The sequence below is a fragment of the Microcebus murinus genome, chromosome 10 (genome assembly GCF_040939455.1).
Source record: "Microcebus murinus isolate Inina chromosome 10, M.murinus_Inina_mat1.0, whole genome shotgun sequence".
NCBI classification, from domain to species: Eukaryota; Metazoa; Chordata; class Mammalia; order Primates; family Cheirogaleidae; genus Microcebus; species Microcebus murinus.
In genome coordinates, this window is record NC_134113.1 from 20,488,113 (window position 1) to 20,508,505 (window position 20,393).

Here is a 20,393-nt window from a genome sequence, read left to right on the forward strand (position 1 = left end):
AAAATCATTTTGTTTACGAATACATAACTTTGTATTTGCTACACAGGAAGAGAATATAAGGGTTTTGTTGGACAAATATTTATTTCATTAGAATTTCCCCATGAATAGTGGGGAAATTCTATTCTCTATTTCTTTCTCTCTCACTCACCAAATGGCCCAGTTCAAACAGAAGTGAGTTTCAGATACATTTGGCTGCTGGTAAGGTAGCCCACAAGAGACCTGTTTGCTTCATGCATTCACTTATTCATGCTTTCCACCAGTATGTATTGAGAATTTATTCTGCACTAAGCCCTGTGCTGAATCTTTGAAGATAAAATTGCAAAAGGAACAAAAGAATTCATAATCCATGACATCAGGCCTAATGAGGAGTGGAGACATTAAACACATAGTCACTCAAATACGTAGATGATTAACATGTTGTTCTTAAAGCTGTTTATGAAGGCAAAGAACAGGATGCTCTAATAGAGAAGTTTGTGTATGAAGACATTGGGTGTCAAGAGAGAGGGAAGTAGCTATCTTGACTACTGAAGAGATAGCAGTCTCTCTGAAAGAGGATGTGGTTTCAAGAGAAATTTTTAAAGATGGGCAATACTAGACCACATATGAATTGAGGATAAAAACCAGACAGGGGGTGGTTGTAGAGGACAAACGAGAGTCTCCTGAGAAGGGACACAAACTTTGTCCACTGTAGGGTCCAGACATACCTGAGTTGATCTGGTAAACCAATGGCATAGCCCTACCCAATTCTACCAAACTCTACTATCCATTAAGACGAGGGTCTTGTTGGGAGAAAACCCATTTTAAAGTCAGAGGGAGCTAGGAAACATGACTTTCACCCCAAGACAGAGCTTCAATCATGAGAGAGGTGTTAATGCTTGATATAGCTGTGTTTGGCCGACCCACACTAGATTCTGAAGGTCTTCCTGCCCTCTACAGGTGAGAAGGGAGGGGCTATAAATAAAAATGAAGTCTGGAAACATTGAGCTATAAAGTAGACTCTTCTAATGCAACAAGTAGGGGAGACAGAGCTTGTTTCAACCCCACCGTTACCCTCACCTTCAAATGACTTGGCCACATATCACAGTGGAACGTTGCACCCACGAGGGCTCAGTGCCCTTCTGGGGCAATTGTGGTTATGGCCATCCCAGGTATGGCCATAACCCCTGTGGAAGTGGAGAATGGAGGCTCTTACAAGGTCCTGAGCAATAAGCCAGCAAAAGTTGAGTTGCTGCTATTAACGGGACCTCATTCATACTGACAAACTAGTTGAATACTAGGGAAATTCAAGTTTCAGTGCATACATATCAATCATGTAAGAATATATTCAGTGTGTTTACATGAATATATATGAACCATATATCCTGACTGTGTATACAAATACATGTATGTATATTTATAGTGTAATAAATGGGTTGAAAAGCACCTCCCCCCAAAAAAAATTCCAGCAACTTCTCGATAGAGTTTCTCCTATCTCCAAAATGGGAAATTCCACAATTTCCTATACTTACCTTCCAGGTCCACAGTGTCAATAGTCAGAAATGTTCCCTAATATTCAAACCAAACTTAAACTCTGTAACTTAAGACCCATTTCCTCTGGTCTTTAAAAAAAAAATAGAAAATTACAGAAGCTGGGCAAGATGGTGCCACAATGGTAGTCCCAGCTACTTAGGAGGCTAAGGCAGGAGGATCACTTGAGCCCAGGAGTTTGAGGCTGTGGTACACCATGATTGCACCTGTGAATAGCTACTGCGCTCCAGCCTGGGCAACATAGCAAGACAGGCAAGAGCCAAAAAAAAAAAAGAGATTATAACTCCGAGTTTAGGTTTCCCTCTGTGCTCTCCTTTTCTCACATCTGTATTTGTTTTTAACCTTGAGCCATGTTCATTATGCTCCCCTATAACTTCCATAGCACATTATAGCTCTCTAATATTTTCCAGGTACACACTCATCTCTATCTTGGATTCTGTAATAAATTTCCCTCTATATGTTCAGACAAACTTGACACCTTCAAATCAAGTGCCTGGTACACAATAGACCTTCAAGAAATGTTGGCTTAATTAAATTATCTCTTTTTATTATTTTCTTGCTTAGTTCTGCCAAATTCCATGACATTTGCTGTGCTCTTCCTGGAGAAATGGTATAAAATAAGAATTTCATTCTCCTATTGGCACAAAGCTCTAGCACATAATTTATCACTTGCTCACTGAAATGAAAGTCCATTTCCTCTAATTCCGCATCATTTAAGTTATTATCCCTGGCTGGAGACCCACCATGGGGGTGACCTTGGTAAGCTAACAACAGAATTCTCTAGAATTCAAATAGTTAGTAGGGTCCACTCACATCAGATTCATTGGGTTTACAATCCTTAAGGGTCTTTAAAAATGGAAACTTTAATTTTTGAAATGGTAACACAAGCACATGGTAAGCAAGTCAAACAGGACATTGAAAATTAAGTCTTTACAGCTCTGTCACCAACTCTCCTCACCAAAATGCAATGACAGTGGCCAGTTTCTTGTGTATCCTTCTGGAAACTATGCTCACTCTTTAGCATAAAGGGACCTTGAAACACTATAGCTAAAACCAGATTTTGGGCTGGGCGCGTTGGCTCACTCCTGTACTCCTAGCACTCTGGGAGGCCGAGGCAGGAGGATCACTTGAGTTCAAGAGTTTGAGATCATCCTGAGCAAGAGCGAGATCCCATCTGTACTTAAAAATAGAAAAAATTAATCAGGCAAGGTGGCATGCATGCCTGTAGTCCCAGCTACTAGGGAGGATGAGGCAGGAGGATCGCTTGAGCCCAGGAGTTTGAGGTTGAATGAAGTGGGTAGAATGACTCCGCTGCACTCTACCTAGGGTGACAGAGAGAGATTCTGTCTTAAAAACAAACAAACAAACAAATAAAAGTTAAAACCAGATTTTGGCAAACTATTGCCTTCAGGCCAAAATTGGCCTGCTGCCTGTTTTGAGATAACCTGCAAGCTTAGCATAGCATGGTTTTAAAGTTTCAAGTGCTTGAAAAAATTCAAAGGAAGGATATTTCATGACACACAAAAATTATATAAAATTCAAATTTCAGTGTCCATAAATAAAGTTTTATTGGCATGCGGCCACATCTATTCATTTATGGAATGTGTATGGCTGTTTTCTTCCTACAATGGCAGATGGGAGTAGCTGCAACACAAGACTGCATGGCTCACAAAGCCAAAGAATTTACTCTCTAGCCTTTTGCAGAAAAAGTATGTTGTTAATCCCCGCCTTAAACAAATAACAGAAGAGATTCAAATAATCAAAGTAATATTATAGGTAATTATGAATAAATGCAATGATTACTATGGGGATATACATCTCATAACAGTAGGATTTTACCTCTTAACAGCTCCTTAGTGGGATTAGCCACTTTAACATGCTTGCCAAGTGCATATATTATTTCTTTAATTGAGATTACTTCTGTGCCTTCTTTCTCTAATACTCTTTACCAAGAAGACTTAAGGGAACAACTGCAATAGAAAGACTAACTCCCAGGAGTCCCCTCAAGTTAGCTCTAGAATTTTTTCCCCTTAAAATCCTCCTTATGATAAAATGAGTTATTTTAGGTTGAGAATGAGTGCTAGGTGTTCTCTACACTAATGGTCTTTAAATAGTTATGCTTACCTACTCCTTAAAAGAACCTTGAAAATCAATATGTTCCTTCAACAGATTTTTGAGGTTGACATCTAAAATTTTCCACATTAAAAATAAAATAGTTGCAATAAATATAATTTCTGACATATTATAAAAATTGATATTTTTATATATTGTTGCATTACTCTTTAACCCATTTAATTAAATCTAAATGCCACATCAGGACTAGGCATGGTGGCTCATATCTGTAATCTCAGCACTTTGGGAGGCCAAGGCAGGAAGATCGCTTAAGGCCAGCAGTTCAAGACCAGCCTAGGCAACCTACAGAGAATGGTCTCTACAAAAACTAAAAAAAAAAAACTAGCTAGGTGTGGTGGTATGTGCCTATAGTTCTAGCTACTCAGGAGGCTGAGCCAGAAAGGTCCTTGAGCCCAGGAGTTCAAGAGTAAGCTATTAACATGATCATGCACTGCACTGTACTCCAGCCTGGGTGACAGAGTGAGACCCTGTCTCTAAAAATAAATAAATAAATACAGACATAAATGAATGACACTGCAACTTAATATCCTCCCTAATCTTTTTAAGAAATACATACAGATGTTCTTTAACAGTTGGCAATTTTTTTTTTTTTTTTTTTTTTTTTTTTGAGACAGAGTCTCCCTTTGTTACCCAGGCTAGAGAGAGTGCCGTGGCGTCAGCCTAGCTCACAGCAACCTCAAACTCCTGGGCTCAAGCGATCCTACTGCCTCAGCCTTCCGAGTAGCTGGTACTACAGGCATGCACCACCATGCCTAGCTAATTTTTCTATATATTTTTTAGTTAGCCAATTAATTTCTATTTATGGTAGAGCCAGAGTCTCGCTCTTGTTCAGGCTGGTTTCGAACTCCTGACCTTGAGCAATTCTCCCGCCTCCGCCTCCCAGAGTGCTAGGATTACAGGTGTGAGCCACCGCGCCTGGCCTCGTTGGCAATTTTTTTTTTATCATTTCTTGAGTTCACATTTCATTCTACTTACCTGTAGAATTTTATCCTAATGTAGCATATTTCTATGCTTGAGTCTATTATTGATCATCCTATCATAACTTTCTGCCACTAAAATATGTATATACATTTGAATGTATTTTTTTAAATTTCTAGTGACTTTAAGATTTTAAAGATTTAAAAAATTTTCAGGATTGAGTTTATAGCTGGTTATTATTAGTACCCATTTGATCAAATCTATGCCTTGCCCTTTAGACTGTCCCTAGAAACAGGGTGGCTGACGCTTCTCCTCTGTGCTTAAGAGCACAATTACTGAAAGCAGTGTATTGTGGGAGAGAAAACAGTGCAGATCAGAAAGGGAGACAAGAGCACATGCACTAGAGGAAGGAAACCTCCTTTGTGAAAGGTTCTGTTTAAATAATGAACTTGGAGCAACTGCAGACAGAAAGCCCAGGAATTCTCTGGAGTTAGTAATAAAAGCTCAGATAACATGAAGGCACCATTTCCATTCAGATGAAACTATGTATGTGTTAATACAGAAAGGATTAAATATAGTATCAGAGCAGGTAGAGAAGACCTTAATTTGCACGTGCTCACTGCCTTATCTTCCACACCCTGCTCAGTCCCTGCCCCTGCCCTGGATGTGGGGAGTGGGTTGATGCAGAATGGATTAAAACTGCCTTCTCTGTGTTAGTTTAATCATTCTCAATTAATAATTTTGTTAACTTAATAAAGCCCCAACTTTAAGAATTCCTTCATGCACTGTTTTATGAAAATAGTTAAAATTTATTTTTTTTAATGAAAGCATTTTTAAAATAAAAGACCCATTGCAGTATATTCAGGCAGTTCAGAAAAGCATAAAAAAATGCCAAACAAATTGCATTTTATAATTTTTTTTTCAATTTACACTTCCACTAGTAGTGAATAAGAGTGCTTTTCTCATCACACCTTTGTTGGCATTACCCAATCTCACTTTGAACAATCTTTTCTAATTTGCTTGGTGACAAATATAATCTCATTGTATTAAATTGTATTTCTTTGATTAGTAGTGAGGTTGAAATTTTTTAATGTCCTTATTGGCTAGCTGTGATCGTTTCTTTCCATTTTCTGCTTATATCTTTTGTCATTTTTCTATTGAAGTGTTCATCTTTTTGATTGATTTGGAAGAGTTCTTTGTATATTGAATTATTGGCATTCTGGTATATTTACTACATGCCTTTAAATTATCTTTACCTGAAAAGTTTTGCATTGTATGTAGTTAAATATATTAGATTTGTTAAAGCTCACTTTTATGGTTTTTTATTTTTAGTTTATGGTACAAGGTGAATTTTCTCAGAGTTGCTTATTAAATACTTTTCCCTTCTCCATTGATTTATGATACTTCTTTTTTATAACTGACTGTAGATTTTTTTTCCATGTATGTCCCCACTTGCTGATGGATGTTTCCTTTGTCATTTCTCTTCCCCCTCCTTGTGTGGTAATTAATGATTTGATTTCATCCGTTTTTGTCTTCACTATATCACCAGATCATAAACTTCTAGAAGACAGGAATCATAAATTTAAATTTCTTTTGTACACAGCTATCAGTGTTATGCATACATAGAAATAATAGCTGTGGTCTAATAGAAATATCACAGAGGAGGAGATAAGGCTGGGTGTAGTGGCTCACCCCTGTAATCCTAGCACTTTGGGAGGCTGAGGCAGGAGGATCACTTGAGGCCAGGAGTTCTAGACCAGCCTGAGCAAAAGCGAGACCCCGTCTCTACAAAAAATAGAAAAATTAGTTGGGCATGATAGTGTGCATTTATAGTCCCAGCTACTCGAGAATCTGAGGTGGGAGGATTGCTTGAGCCCAGGAGTTGAGGCTGCAGTGAGCTATGATGACACCACTGCACTGTATGTAACCCAGTCAACAGGGTGAGAAAGAAAGAAAGAAAAGAAAGAAAGAGAGAAAGAGAAAGAGAGAAAGAGAGAGAGAGAGAGAAAGGGAGAAAGAGAGAAAGAAGGGAGGGAGGGAAGGAAGGAAGGAAGGAAGGAAGGAAGAAAGGAAGGAAGGAAGGAAGGAAGGAAGGAAGGAAGGAAGGAAGGAAGGAAGGAAGGAAGGAAGGAAGGAAGGAAGGAAGGATCACAGGGGAGTAAACATGAGAAGATTAAGGGTGGAGCACCAATTCTGCCCTTCCATACTTTCATCCATGACCTGGAACTATTCATTCAACACCTGCTCCCCAAACTACCACCCTGAGCCTCCACTAAGTGAGGCTTTAAAATCTAAATAATCAGGCTGCTATAAAGATTAAAAGTGAACCTTTCAGAGGTACTCACACTTATATATATAGGGTAATAGGTACAAAAAAATTTCACTGCATTGTTTCCAATAATAAAACATTGGAAACAGCATAAATGTCCATCAAAAACAGAACGGATACATTAAATAATATATTCATAATTGAATACTATACAGCAATTAAAATGATTATAAATGGAACCAAAATACTATAAAATTAACTAGGACTATGTGTATTCATAAAATAAATTGAAAAACATCATATTGAGCAGCCTATTGAGAATCAGGTTGCAGAATGACACATACAGTTTGATATAATTTATATATGTTTAAAGATATGAAAAGAATGCTACATATTATCACTGATACTCTACTGCAGGGGTCAGCAAACAAATCCAGCCTGCCAAGGTACCAGATTTGCCCTTTTGTTTACTTACTGTCTATGGGTCTATGGATGCTTTCTAAGCTAAATGGCAGAGTGAAGTACTGTAGCTGCAACACAGTTCACACTGTGTGCAAAGCCTAAAATATTCACTAGCTGTCCTTTGTAGAAAAGGTTTGTGATTCTCACTTTAGACATGAATGAAAGTATGGAACCCCACGTTCAGAATAGTGATGCAGAATGAGAGTGGAGGGGAATTTAGGGCATTTCCATAATGCCTGTAACGCAACCCTTCTTAAACTGGGTAATAAATACGAGGAAGTTGATTATATGACTTTATTTTCTGCATGTTGGAAATATTTCACAATGAATAAAGTTGAATGAAATTAGGTATGTGGAAAGCTTCCTCGTCTATAAAGATATGCAAGTTGATACGGGGCTTCTCTCTTTCTTACGCACTCTTGCCCCCGCCCCCACACACATTCTTACAGCTTGGAGGAGAAAGTAATCTCTTCCCATAACATGTTTGCAGAATGTAACTACGGCAGATACTGGAAATTTGGAGTGACACAACGAAATCTGTATTTAAGAAGATTACTCTAATGAGAAGGTGGGAGGGGGAAGGGAGTAAAAGAAAGAGAAAAATTTGGGAATTGTTGCTAAGATGATCATAGTGCGCACCAGTGTGGCATTTGTAGAGATGGAAAGGAAGAAATGTCAATACAGCATATGCAAAGGAGGAGGAAGAAGAGTAAGAATTCTGATGATACAAAGCTTAAACCTTGGGCAATGGTAGGAGCAGGGACAAAATGTTTATCTTACTGTACATTTATTTATATGATGCTGAAACCTGATTCTTGACTTAAGGACCCAGGAATAATTTCAGAAATGGTATGCACTGCTTGTTTTTATTGTGATAAGACACACAGTTGCTGGTAGCTTGGACTCCCACTTTCTGGTTATCAATATTTACTTGTTTAGATACTGGGTGTCACAGGAAGTTCATGGTGAATGGAGCTCCTCTGAATTAGTGTAAACCATTGGCCTATGGAGACCTTGAGAAGCCACTGCTCCAATTAAATAGCTTTGACTCTGATTTAGAGGAATCTCAGCTCTTGAGAGATGAAGATAAAAACCAATTATATGTGCCGGTTCGCTATGAACTCTTCACACACAAAGACATCACCCTTGGTGACATTTTCTCAGATGAACTCAGTAGTTGATGGCAAAACAAACTTTGTTGGCTATCCATATCATCCATTTTTAAAGCCCAGGAAAAAAGTGAAGCCTTTCTAGCCATCATCATTTCATTCTCAAGGGAAGCCCTGGTTTCAGCCCAAAGACTGGAAGAATATTGTTAAGAGAAAACAGCTCCAGAAAAAGAAAAAAATATCTTTCCAGGTATTTAGTCTTCCCAGCAGCACTCAAACTGAAGTATTTTCTAGGTCAAAAGTGTGGATTTAGGATTAATAGATCCTTCCTAAAGTCCAAAGAGACGTAAAGGACAATGTATGGCCAGTATTGACCACAGGCCAAGTAGGATGGCCTTGGGCCAATATGGCCATTAGACTATATCATTCTGAATATGGTGCCCAATAAAATCCAAACAGTAATGAACTTGTATATCTAAGATGTCCAAGTAGACAACAGGCGTACACCACCACACCTGGCTAATTTTTCTATTTTTTGTAGAAACAGGGTCTTGCTATGTTGCCCAGGGTGGTCTCAAACTCCTGGCCTCAAGCAATCCTCCCACCTCGGCCTTTCAAAGCGCTAGGATGACAGGTGTGAGATATCATACCCAGCCTAAAGTGAACGTTTTCTTAAAAGTACTAAATTTACTCTTTAAAAATGGCATCTCAATGTCAATTTCCAATTCACTTATTCAATTTATTCAATCAGTATACATTTCTTGACTCTGTGTCAGGCACTGGACATATAAAGACAAAAAAAATCACTGCACTTCAGGAAAATTAATGAAAGTCAGGCCAGGAAAACCCAATTAAAATAGTGCGAGGATTGCTACAACGGAGGTAAGCACAACAGAGGTCCCTTCAGGAGCACAAGCAGGGACTTTCGTTCATCCAACGCTCACTAATTCTCTCCTAGGTGCCAAACTTTGGTCCAAGTTTTGGAAATACAGAGGTGGACGAGACAGTTTACAATCTAGTGGGAGAGATGGATAATACACAAGTAAGCAAATACCAGGATTTCTGATGATGATTATAAGAAAATAAAAGCAGTAAGGATAGAGTGGTCCAGTTGCACACCATTTTGGAGAGGTTAATCAGAGAAGAACTCTCTGAAAAGTGGACATTTGAACTGAGATGTGAAAGACAAGAAGGAGTAAGCCAAGCAAGGGGGAGAGAATTCCAGGCAGAGTGATCAGCAAGTGCTAAGGGCCTGCACTTGGAAGCATTGGAGAAACAGCACAGCCTAGTGAGCCTGGACATGAGTGAGCCAAGGAGACAGAGTAGAAGATGAGGTTCAAGAGTGGGCAGTACTCCTATGGCCTGTGGGCCAGGTAAGGAGTTTGAGTTTTATTCCAAATGAAAGTCACTGGGGGATGTTAAGCAAGGGTATGACTAGGAGAATGAGGGAAGTTTTTCTGAGGGTGAAGTGTTGATTCTTGAACTTGGTCTTAAGCAATTCCTAAGACTAAGGAGGAGGCGTTAGACCAGGCAAATGGGCTGGAATGGGGATGCTATAAGAAGGGAACGTAGCAGGCTGTACTCTGAGCAACCATAAAGAGTTCTCTCTGTTGTAGTTACTGGATTCAGCTCAAATCAATGGAAGAAGGATGGCCTATTTAAGAAATTATATCAGAAAATTTCTTTACGGGGTAAAAAAAAATCACTTCAGGCTATTATTAGGAGGTAAAAGACTTCTATCTTGCATTATTAATAAGAATAAGTCTCAAATGGATTAAAGACTGAAAATTATAAAATTATTGGAAGAAAATATATTTAATATCTTTATGAACTTGGGAATTGAGAAGGACTTGTTATATAAGAAACAAATAGGAAAAGAATACATTTTACAATGTTAAAATGTCAGATAGAAATTAAGACACCATAAGCAAAGCTAAATAAAGACACTGGAAGAAAATATTTATAACATAAATAAAAGCCAAAATATTAGTACAACCAATATGTAAATAATTCCCATAAATAAAAATAGAAAGGATAAACAATCCAGGAGAGAAATTGGCAAAGGAAATAAAAAGGAAATTCACCAAAGTGGAAACACAAGCGGTCAATAAACAGAGACAACATCTGAAGCTGATTAATAAATAGAAAAATGCAAATTAATGTAACTAGATATCATTTCCATCTATCAGATTGTCGAAAAAAATTTTAAGTTTGATAATATTCAAAGTTGGGGAATGTATATGGAAATATGGATTCTCACATATTGCTAGTGGGAGCTTAGTTTTTAGTCTTTTTAAAGGGCTCTTTAGAGGTATATATTAAAATAAAATGCAATTCTAATACTTAGGTATCTTTCCTGGAGAAATCCTTGCCCACATGCACAAGGATGTTCATTTCAGCTTTGCTTCTAATGGTGAAAAAGTGGAAACCACCTAAATGACCATCAACATTGGAATGGCTAAATAAACTGTGCTCCATAGCATCACATATTAGGTAGTGGCTCAAAAGACTGAAGTGTTTTTACATGTAATTGACATTGAAAGAGTGAAGTAGGGGAGAACAGGGCTGGTGGAAGGCCAAAAAAAGATTTCAGACATAGTTATAGAGTCGTTCCTTTTAATAAGATAAACGCATTAAGGTATTATCAATTCTATAGATATCATTGCCTGTCTTCCTTCATTTTGCCAATTATAGAATTGGATGCCCTAAGGAGGCATATTTAGATTTTTCTAGAAGGGATGGGTTTGGTTTGTTTTTTAAAAAACATTTTTAGGATTGTGTAGCATTTTTGAGCTTCCATGAAAATTATAAACCTCCCTCTAGGAAACACATATATAAAGTGAACAGATTTTTTTAATTAATAAACTTTTCTTTTAAGAGCAGTTTTAAGTTCATGGCAAAATTTAACAGAAAGTAGAGAGAGTTTCTATATATCCCCTGCTGCCACACACGCACAACCTCCCCTACTATCAATATCTGGCACCAGAGTAGTACATTTTTTACAATTTGTCAACCTACATTGACACATCATTATCACCCAAAGACCACAGTTTACATTAGGGTTCACTCTTGGTGTTGTACACTCTATGGATTTTGAGAAATGTATTCACCATTGTAGTATCATGTAGAATGATTTCACTCCTTTAAAAGTCCACACAAAATGCATAGATTTTTTTAAATATAGTCACAAAGGATCCCTGACCTCCTGCAGCCCAGTCAGGCCTGGCTTCAGATTCAGAGTCTGGACTCCAGGAGAGCAAGGATGTTCTGCACAACCACTTTGGAATGACATTTCCTTGTCCTGCCCTGCCCTCCCAACCCTGGACCACAGCCGCTTTTGCTCCTTAAGCCCCATGCTGGCGTGCACTTGGCATCTACCCTGAGAGCTTCCACCTCTCTCTAGGAAGTGGCAGCGGGTAGTTCTCTGCTCTATCGTGGACAATCTCAGCCTCAGAACAGTGGCATTTCCTCTGATCAGTGACATCCCTCAGCAGGACTGCCTTCTCCATGGACAAGTGAATTATTTACCATGTCTTCCAAATAACCACGTTAACTACATCTGCAGGACTTGAAAATGCAAAACCACACCATTTCTCTTTGTCTTTGTATTCATGACATTCATGAAAGTGTAAGAGACCCAAGTTATCTCAGGCTCATTAGGACTAGGGAAAGACCATCTAAATCTATTTAAAATGGGAACCCAAATCTCAAAGTTTTATTAGAATTTTATCTCGAAAAATGAAAATTAATAAAAATTTGTTTTACATTCATCCATATTAAGTTTAATCACCAGAACCCTGTTATATTTCTTAGACTTAACAAAGAATAAGCTGGGGTTTTTTTTCCTGTGCAGGATTTGCAATTTTACATCACAATCAAGTTGCATTACATTAGCGTTGTATCAGCACAAATTTACAAAGAGGAGAGAGAATAAGAATAGCAGACATTTCTTTATAGCCAACATTGGGAAGGGACAAGCTGGGGGAGAAAATAACTTGCTGTGGGGAGCAAAGGAGTTAGGGGATTCCAGAGCAAGGTGAGAGACATAGGAGAGAAGAGAGATGGATGGATATTTTTATGTTATGAGGCTTTTTGCCTCTTCATGAAGCTTGGTGACTAAGGGTACTCATATAGTGATGCCCTTTTAGCTACATCTCCACTGGGAGAAAATATAGAGACAATGAGAGATACCTGGGGTGACCATTGTTCCTATTTCTTTTAGCCCCTTCCTAATCTACGTTGCTAGGATTTAAAGCAAAGAGAAAACCTTCTCTATTAAGAAAAGAACCTTCTTCCCATCCTAATAACAACGTGAGCCTTTGAAAATCTATCACATCATGATATGCACATCATGCATCATGGCATTCATAACCTGCAGACTGGGAACCACAGCAATTCCAAGCTCCTCCACGATGGCCCTCATCACAGCGTCATGGAGGGTTCATTGTGGTCTTTAATGAAGATGCTGATAACTGAAGTGTCCACTCAGCTATCCTAGACTGACCTCTGGGTTAAAACAAATTGTGCTGCATACTTTCCACTTCCCCTGCTGATGATGCAGTCGTTAGAAAATGCCCTATGCATGAGGCTTTGGGAATCTTCAGAATAGTTCTGGACTTTAACAAATCATCCCTGTCAAGCTGGAATGTTTGCTGGCTGGTCTCTATGCTCCCTGTCATTCTTGATTTAAAGTTTTCCCAGCCTCTAGCAATATTGGGGTAGCCAGGAAGGGGCTTTGGAGTCAGAAAGACCTACCCTTGAATTCAGGTCCTGATGGTTGGGCATGGTGGCTTACACCTATAATCCCAGCACTTTGAGAGGCCAAGGTGGGAGGATCACTTGAGGCCACAAGTTCAAGACCAGCCTAGGCAACGTAGCAAGACCCCATCTCTACAAAAAATTTTAAAAATTAGCTGGGAGTGGTGGCATGTGCCTGTAGTCCCAGCTACTCAAGAGGTTGAGGCAGAAGGATCCCTTGAGCCCAGGAGTTTGAAGCTACAGTGAGATATGATGACACCACTGCACTCCAGCCTGGGCAACAGATGGAGACCCTGTCTCAAAAAAAAAAAAAAAAGAAGAAGAAGAAATTCAGCTCACACTGAACACTTCCTGTCTGCCTATGAACAGGTTACTTGCCCTCTTTGGGCCTCAGTTTCCCCATCTGTAAAATGACTATAAGAAAAAAAATCCCATGCAGGGCTGTCATGAGAAGGAAGCAGGCAATTTAGATAAAGACTAAGACATGTTACTAGACATGGAATAAAAGTTAGCTCCCCCACATCCTCACATACACACACATTTCTTTTCTTTTCCTTGCAGGGCTCGCAGAGTCTCACAACCATTGGGTATTCCGTGACAACTGGGCCTGATCTTGGAGGTGGAGAAACAAGCGTAAGGACAAGGGTTACATTACTTTCCCTCTCCAGGTGCGGGGAGAGGTCAGAGGTTCGTGGGAAACTGCCGCAGATACTGAGGAAGGGTCTCATGACAAGAGCGCTTGGTCCCTCCCTGATCAATACCTGATCAGTTAACTAGGAGTTGCATCAGTCCTGTTGCAACATTCTCGGAAAACAGAAAAGTCCACAGTGCAAATGGCACAGGTCCGTAATTTGGAGGATTTGGGGGTGGGGGTGACACTGAGATGAAGGTGTCTATCATTTTATAAAATCACAGCCAGAAACACAATGGCTCCCCAAATATTTTTCCCTACGCTTCTCCTCTTTCTTTAGGAAGAGGAAATATATATATTAATATATGTATACATATTTAAACCACTTAATTGAGGTATAACTGACATACAAAAAGCTGTACATACATATTTTATGTGTACACCTTGATGATTTTGGGGAAAGCATACACCCGAGAAACCATCAATGACATAAACCTGTCACCTCCAAAAGTTTCCTCCCGCCTTCTCATTTATTATTAATATTATTTTTGTGTCTCTACCGCTCTTGTTAATACTGCTGAAGTGATTCTATCTAAGACAGTACCAGAAGCAACATGGGATGTCTTTCAAGTTCAAAGCTCAGGTGTGAGTTTCTCAGAGAAAGAATCCAAGGTGAGTCACTTGTCATACCCCAGCCCCTCCCGTCTAAATAAAAACCCAATGAAGAGAAATGATCCAGGCTCCACAGCCGCCTAATTCACTGTGTCAGCAAAGAGACCAGGAGATAGCTTATCTATAGATTCAGTCCTTGGACAATTTTAATAATAAAGTTCTTCCTCAGATATTCCATCTTTTAAAACTATTTTCATCTGATATTTCCATTTGATATACATTAATATTAGAAATGAAAAGCAGTAGATGAGTCTACAGCTGAAGTCAAAAGAGAAGGCTTTTTAAACCTACTCTTCCCCTAGGGAAAATCTGCATTTCAATTAAGCACAGTGTAAATGTCCTAGTCCTAGTTCTCAAGTCTTCTGGCATTAGCAATATTCCCACACCCACATCAGTATTTGATAAATCACTAGAACATAGCACATCATACGGGTCAAACTGCTTGTAGAGTAAGAACAGCAGCATTTCTGAAATTTACTTTCTCCAGTGATTCTCCTTAGGTGAGCACAATATTTAAGAATATTCCTAAACAATGTTCAATAGGTTATTGGGTAATAGGTAATACCTATTGCTTCAATAGGTAAGCAACTGTTAGACGCATTAACTTCTGCTTCTTTTTGTTTTTAGAGTTTCTTTCTTTGTCTTTTTTTTGTTTTTTAACTTTCAGGATTTTACACCAAACACTACTAACTTAGACTTCGTTTATCGACAGAAATTACTGATGTCAAAGAGAAACCTGTGACTCCTTCTGCTCTGTTGCCAAGAGACAGACATCCCACTCCCAAAGGAATCAGGTACTTACTTGGATTGTTTTGGCTCAGAGATGAACTTTCAAGGCCCCGGGAGGATTCTGAGTCCAGTCCTCCTCTCCAAATCCCAGCAATTTTGCTACAAATGCCCAGATTTGCACTGGGGGAAGGCAGGGAGGTGCGGAGGAGGACAGAGTTCTAGCCAGAGCGGTGGGTAATCACAGCGGCCTTCCGGCCTAGCGGCAGCATCTCCTCCTTGGCTCCGTGCCTCATGGACACAGATTAGTCATTAACAATCCTCCCCTGCTAAATGATATAAACACAGAAGGGAACCTTGGGAGAGCCTCGTGATTCCCAGGACAAACCCCCAGAGCCCCGGAGCCCTGCAGCTCGCCTTGTAAAAACACTACTGCCCCGTCTGCTCTGTAGGAGCCTGGGCGCCCATCTTCCTGTACACATCGTCTAAAACGGAGCTGCCCCTCCATCTCTCCCCAGTCTCTCTTAATAGCTCTATCACTTCCCAGGAACTGAAGCTAGAAACTCTGAGCCTTCTTCACCCTTCCCTCTGCTCAGCCTCCCCTATCAAGTAATGACAGATCCTGTCTTTGCACTGTCTCTGACTTCCAACCCGCCTTGCTCCTCTGCTGATGGGGGCCTCCTTCACCCATAACCCATTTCTCTCCTCTTCTTCTTCTATTTTCCAAAATGCACAGCAGTACAAAGCACAGGCTCTGGTCAGATGCCCACTCTTTAATCACCACCTTCAGCAACACACTTTGCCTACCTGAGTCTTAGTTTTCTCATCTGTAGAATGGACATACACTGTCTCATGGGCTATAGTGAGCATTGCACAAGTAGTTGAGGAAAGTGCCTGGCCTACAGCAAGTGTTCAATAGATTTTGGCCATTATTATTTCTCTCCTTTATTAGTTGAACAAACATCAATTGACTGTCAGCCTACTATGTACCCAGCTACTTGTTAGGTGCCCTCCTAATCAAAAGTCTCCAATGGGTTCTCATTGCCTAAAAAATAAATGTAAAATGCTTGACATTTAGAACCCCCTCCACCCCAATGATCTATCCCTAATCTATCTTTCTAGAATTTTCTTACATCCTGCCTCTTCAGAGACCCCAACCTCTGCCCACCTATAGAAAGCTCTCCTGCCTCTGTGCCTTTGCACAAGCTCTTCCTTTTACTGTATCATCTTCCTTTTATTTTATTGTATTTTTGTTTTGGAGACAGAGTCTCACTCTGTTACCTGGACTAGAGTGCCGTGGCATCAGCCAAGCTCACAGAAACCTCAAATTCCTGGGCTCAAGCAATCCTCCTGCTTCAGCCTCCTGAGTAGCTGGGACTACAGGCATGTGCCACCATGCCCAGCTAATTTTTTCTATATATTTTTAGTTGTCTAGCTAATTTCTTTCTATTTTTAGTAGAGATGGGGTCTCACTCATACTGAGGCTGGTCTTGAACTCCTGACCTTGAGCGATTCTCCCACCTCAGCCTCCCAGAGTGCTACGATTACAGGCATGAGCCACCGCGCTCGGGCCATATTCCTTTTATGTCCACACATCTTCCAGGCATAGAACAGAAACTAAGTTCAGCCCCATCCCTTATCAGCCCCTTCTCTGCACACCAGACTCCCCTGATCCTTTATTTTCAGTCCCCTTGCTGTCCCCTAACTCTTCTGCCCTTACATATTATAGTTTAAGTCCACCTATTAAACTCTTTTTCAAGAACAAATTTCCCAGAGGACAGGCACGGTCATAGAATTGCCTTTGCATTTATACTGGCTTAGCAAAGTACCTCTCAAATAAACATATTGCATAATATTTGTTAACTCAGTCAATGTGTGAGCTTAGACATGAATAACTTTCCAAAGTAGCATGGCTACACATGCATGTGTGTGTGTCTATGTGTGTGTGTCCCTCATTGTAAAGTCAGCTAGTGGAAGGCCAACATTTAGACCTGTTAGAAATGGTATATTTTGCTTATCTTATTAAATAGCATGTGTAAGTCATACAGGCTCATACTCCCTGTCTCTGTGGCTCCCAATGTAGTACAGTGCATGCCCCTGACTCTTTGTCACAAGGAAGAGTGATGACTGAAGGCACGAACCCTGGAACCTGATCACCTGGGTTCAAATCCCAGCTCTGCCATTTATGAACTGTGTAGCCTTGACCTTAACTTTTACTTAATATCTTTATGTCTCAGTTTCCTCAGCTGTATGATGGAGATAGAATTACTATGTGTTTCATGGAGTCATTGTAAGGATGAAATGAATTAATATGTGCACAGTGGTGGTCTACAAGGGTATCTGATACACAGAAAGCGCTATGTCTTCATGTTATTTTCTCTGGGCATTTCACACTAACAATCATATTCACCCTCCTGGACTAGATACCCCTGAGAGTGGAGTGTGTTTCCCATCAATATGGATCTCTGAGCAGTGCACAATGTAGTGCTGGGCATGACATAAGTGCTTTTTCAAATATTTAAACAATCATTTGTCTTCTCTTCACACTATATAATCAATCCATTTGAAAATCCTTAAATTTTACCTTCAAAATAATACATTCTGAATCTGATACCTTCCCACAACTTCTCCATCATAACTTTGATTGAAGCCAGATTTCTCACATTGGGTTCGCACCAGAGGCTCCTAACCGTCTCCCTATCTCTGTGCTTATAGTCTACTGTTCATTCCTGGCATCATCCTACTAGAACCAAAAGATCATGTCATTCCTCTGCTCAACACCCCTGGAGTCATCCTACTAGAACCATAAGATCTTATCATTCTTCTGCTCAACAGCCCTGGCTCCAACAATGGCTTTCATCTCTCTGACTAATGACCAAACTTCTTACAGTGACCCAATGACCTACACCGCCACCCAACTCCACCCCATCCCACCATCTCTCTAACCTCTTCTATCCCTTCCTCCAGCCACATGGCCCCCTTGGCATTCTTTGAAGCCACAAAGCATGCTCCCTCCTGCTCCATAGCCTGCAGTGCTTTTTGCCCAGAGACCTTCAGTTGCTTCTTACAGGTTTCTACTCACCTTATCCGAGAAGCCTTTCCTGGATACACCAAATAAAATGGCATTTCCCTCCCAAGTCCAAGACCTCTCTTCTCATTCTTACCTTGCTTTATTTTTCCTCACAGCACTTAGCACCACTTGGTGTACTTTGACTTGTTTGATACCTGTCTCATCACGTAGAACATAGCAGACACCATCTACTTTGTTCACTGTCGTGTCCCTGGTAATAGAAGTCTCAAGCAATGTGTTAGTGCTGAGTAGGAGAAACCCAGAGCCTAACCTCTGGAAGCTCACCATCCAATGAAGGAGGGAGATACTCAGCAAAATAATAATAATAGCAATAATAAATGAAATCATGTAAAGAATTAATAATATTTAATTATGATATGTTGTAACATGGAAAAGTTCAGGATGTCATAAAAATATTAATACTCTCCATTAACCATAACAAAACAGAAAATGTGCTCTCTATTCATGAGATTAATTCTAATGACCACAGGGAGAAAGAAGAGAAAAAGGAACAAGCATTTATTGAGCACTTAATGTTTTCCAAGCAGTCCGGTAAGTACTGGCAATTCAGCAGTGAACAAAGTGATGTGGTCCCTCCATTCATGCAACTTCCAGCCTAGTGTAGGGACAAACAATTAATAAAAAGTATACAGATAATTTTATAATTTCTCTGTGACAGCATATTATGAACGAGAAATACACAGTGCTATGATCATGTTTATCAGGAAGCCCCAACATGTCAGAAGGGCTAAGGAAGCCTTTCTCCAAGGAAGTGGTGTTTTAGCAAAGATGGAAAGATCTCAGATGTGTTGGGAGTGAAAGGTATTGAGGAGAAAAGGGAACATTTCAGGGAAAGAGAAAGGCAGCAGCAAAGGCTCTGAGGCAGGAGATAGCTATCCCATGAAATAAAGAGAAGGACAATGTTTTGCAAGGAAGAGTCTGGAGGAGGAACAAAGAAATAGGGGTAGGACAGGAGGTGGGGGCAGTGGTGTGCTGGTAAATGATTAACAACCAGCTCTCAGAGAGGGAGGTAGGTGTGTGTGTGTGTGTGTATACCTATATACATACATACATACATACATACACACATATATACATTTATTTTATATTTTACTGATATAACAGATATATAACACATATTTTACAAGTAGAAAATGTATAATTATATATTATTAATTCCACTGAGTAGTCAATTGAGTCAATTGAGAATGTTTTCACTGAGTGTTGCTGAACTCTTGTATTAGTGGCCAACTTGGTTTAACAAATGACATTACATCCCAGACCACTAATTCTTTTCCCAATATAGTTATTGTTCTGAAATGTTATATGTGATCTACTGTTAAACTATTACTTGAGTATAAATTATTTTCATTAAAAGGAATCCTCTTTCAGCTCCAACACTATGCATGTTGGCAATTCAGGCCGGGCGCGGTGGCTCACGCCTGTAATCCCAGCACTTTGGGAGGCTGAGGCGGGCGGATCGCTCGAGGTCAGGAGTTCGAAACCACCCTGAGCAAGAGCGAGACCCGTCTCTACTATAAATAGAAAGAAATTCATTGGCCAACTAATATATATAGAAAAAATTAGCCGGGCATGGTGGCGCATGCCTGTAGTCCCAGCTACTGGGGAGGCTGAGGCAGCAGGATTGCTTGAGCCCAGGAGTTTGAGGTTGCTGTGAGCAAGGCTGATGCCACGGCACTCACTCTAGCCTGGGCAACAAAGCGAGACTCTGTCTCAAAAAAAAAAAAAAAATAGTTTTCACATACTGGAAAAATATTTCTTCAGTTTTTGTGTGTACTTTTCATTAACAGCTACAAAATGACACACTTTTAAGTCTAATCTACATTATTAACAGTTTTTCCATCATTTGGACAAAGGGTCAATAAACTTTTTCTCTATGGGGCCAAAAAGTAAGTATTTTAAGCTTTGTAGGCCATATCTAGTCTCTATTATATTTGACAAACCTCTAAAAATGTAAAACCTCTCCTAGCCTGCAGACTGTATGCAAATTGTGCCCACCGATCTTAATTTGCTAACCCTTTTGACAAGGGGCTCTCAATCCAGAGGTAGTTTGCCCCCAGGGGACATGTGGCTACATCTGGAGACAGCTGTGGCTGT

The 20,393-nt window shown here is 39.9% G+C and overlaps 1 protein-coding gene and 1 long non-coding RNA gene across 3 annotated transcripts in view; one reads left to right on the forward strand and one right to left on the reverse strand.

Moving 5' to 3' along the window:
* The window catches only part of NR1H4 (nuclear receptor subfamily 1 group H member 4), a 72,524-nt gene extending 57,028 nt beyond the window's left edge, over window positions 1–15,496 (reverse strand). For both annotated transcript variants that reach the window (XM_012787636.2, XM_012787635.2), the window contains exon 1: window positions 15,282–15,496. The gene's annotated coding sequence lies outside the window, so the exon portion shown is untranslated. The remainder of the gene's footprint in view (window positions 1–15,281) is intronic.
* Window positions 1–20,393, forward strand: part of LOC105883958 (uncharacterized) — a 34,167-nt gene that overhangs the window by 7,836 nt on the left and 5,938 nt on the right. Inside the window, exons 2-4 of the long non-coding RNA XR_012921398.1 lie at window positions 13,738–13,809; window positions 14,391–14,479; window positions 15,192–15,273. This is a non-coding gene — a long non-coding RNA (uncharacterized LOC105883958). The remainder of the gene's footprint in view (window positions 1–13,737; window positions 13,810–14,390; window positions 14,480–15,191; window positions 15,274–20,393) is intronic.